At 32.8% G+C, this 2500-nt stretch overlaps 1 protein-coding gene across 4 annotated transcripts in view; it reads left to right on the forward strand.

The window, feature by feature from the left end:
* Cip4 (formin-binding protein 1-like Cip4) overlaps window positions 1-2500 on the forward strand; it is a 241863-nt gene that overhangs the window by 180663 nt on the left and 58700 nt on the right. The window lies entirely within an intron of this gene.

A 2500-nucleotide genomic window follows, 5' to 3' on the forward strand; every position in this document is an offset into this window, starting at 1 on the left:
TGCGCCGCATCATGATCTGTTGTTTTGTTGTGATGTAGACGTCATTGTATGAGAAAGCTTTCTCTTATAAATTGTTATATATTTATTAATTCTCTCTCTCTCTCTCTCTCTCTCTCTCTCTCTCTCTCTCTCTCTCTCTCTCTCTCTCTCTCTCTCTTTACAAACCATTTTTTAATGGCAGAATTCCGGGAAATGAAGAAAAGAACATCATATCAGAACAGGAAGGAAGCATGGGAGAATCCATATTATTACCAATATTAAATAATGGGGATGAAACACAAACCATAATAGTAATGAATGCACAGGGTTTAGTCACGAGTAACTCTAAAGGAAAATAGAGTTCTTAGAAGAACTAACCCAAATTGAAAAAATAGATATATTAAATATAAGTGAAACATGGTATTCCCAAGAGACTGGCAGTGATGACCAGATAAAGGGTTTCCAAACTTATAGATCAGACAGAAAAAATAGGAATCAAGGGGGAACCGCAATATATGGAAGAGACATAAATCAAGGAAAAGTATGTGAAAAATACAGCAACACAGAATGTGAATTGATTGCGGTAGAATTTGAATTTGAAAAACTAATGAATATTGTAGTTTACAGACCCCCAAACACTAAGGAGTTTTGACATAATAATAGAAAAAATAGATGATATATGTAGAAACCATAAAGACTGGAATATACTCCTATCCGGAGATTTAACTTTCCTTTCGTGGATTGGAAAGAACGGATAGAAAAAGTGGTTGTATGTATACATATAAAAAAGATAGTAATAGTAGCGCAGAAGATAAGAGGCAATTTGAAAAGCTTCAAGATATGCTATTAGAACATAATATGCAACAAATAAACCACATTCCAACAAGAAAGGAAAATGTCCTAGATCTAGTATTTGTGAATGAGGTGAATTATGTTAAAGAAATAATAGTGTATAACACGGGAATTTCAGACCACAATGTCATAGAATTAATAGTTCATTCCAAAGCAAGTGATCACAGAATTAATAAAAGCACAAAACTTTGGGAAGGATATGGAAAATATAACTTTTACAGTAAGAATATAAAATGGTCAGAAATAAATGAAGAACTGAATAAAGAATGGAAAAAATGTATTTATAAGTGATAATATACAGGTAAATACGGATATACTGTACAAAATACTGGAGAAAATTGTTGAAAAATATGTACCGAAAAAAAACAATAAACAAAAGACGTGCATACCAAGAGACAGAAGGATCTTATTTCAGAAAATTAAAAAGTGGAAGAAAAATCTTGCAAAAGAAAAAAATGTGTGGAAAATGAGGGAAATAAAATGTAAGATAGAAAATGCAGAACAAAAGATTATACAGTCGAAAGAAAATGAAAAAGGGACTTAGAAGAAAGGACACTTCAAAATATAAAAAGAAACCCCAAAGTACTTTACTCCTATGCAAAAAAGATGAATAAAAGGAGAATAGAAATAGGCCCTCTAAGAATTGAAGGACGGCTAACGAATGAAAAAAAGGAAATATGCAACATATTAGCAGAAAAATATAAGAGTGAGTTCACGCCAAGAATTGCGAATGAGAATAATGAAACAGAAATGAGAGAAGAAAATGTTGAATATCTAACGGATATAGATATTAATGAAGCAGATATTGTCACGGCTATAAACGAAATTAAAAATGGATCGGCAGCCGGACCAGATGGAGTTCCAGCGATTTTGTTAAAAAAAACTGCAAACACTATCGCGAAGCCACTTGCAATACTGCTAAGACAGAGTATAGATATGAGCGAGATATATGTTAAACATAAATTAGCTTATATAACCCCTATCTTCAAAAGTGGATCAAGACTAGAGGCAAGCAATTATAGACCTGTTAGTCTAACATCACATATTATGAAAGTGTATGAGAGGGTAATAAAAAAGAAAATAATGAACCATTTGGTCAAAAATAATTTGTTTAATATGGGTCAACACGGTTTCGTACCTGGAAAAAGTACACAGACCCAACTGATAGCTCACTATGAAAATATATACAATAATATGATAAATGAAAAAGACACAGATGTGATCTATCTAGATTTTGCAAAAGCCTTTGACAAGGTAGACCATAACATATTGGAGAAAAAAATGAGAAAGCATAATATTGTGGGAAAGATAGGAAAATGGGTAAAAGAATTCCTGCAAAACAGAAAACAGATAGTGGTTGCAAATGACGAGAAATCAGATGAAGCCCAGGTAATATCTGGTGTGCCCCAAGGTACGGTATTAGCTGCACTGCTATTTGTTATTATGATCTCAGACATAGACTGTGATGTTGAAAACTCCGTAGTGAGAAGTTTCGCCGATGACACAAGAATAAGTAGAGAAATTACTTGTGATGAAGATAGGAACTCACTACAAAGAGATCTAAACAAAATATATGAATGGGCGGAGATAAATAGGATGGTATTTAACTCCGATAAATTCGAATCAATAAATTATGGAAACAGAGAAGGAATGGTGTATGCATACAAGG

Source organism: Palaemon carinicauda, chromosome 9 (assembly GCF_036898095.1).
Source record: "Palaemon carinicauda isolate YSFRI2023 chromosome 9, ASM3689809v2, whole genome shotgun sequence".
NCBI lineage: Eukaryota > Metazoa > Arthropoda > Malacostraca > Decapoda > Palaemonidae > Palaemon > Palaemon carinicauda.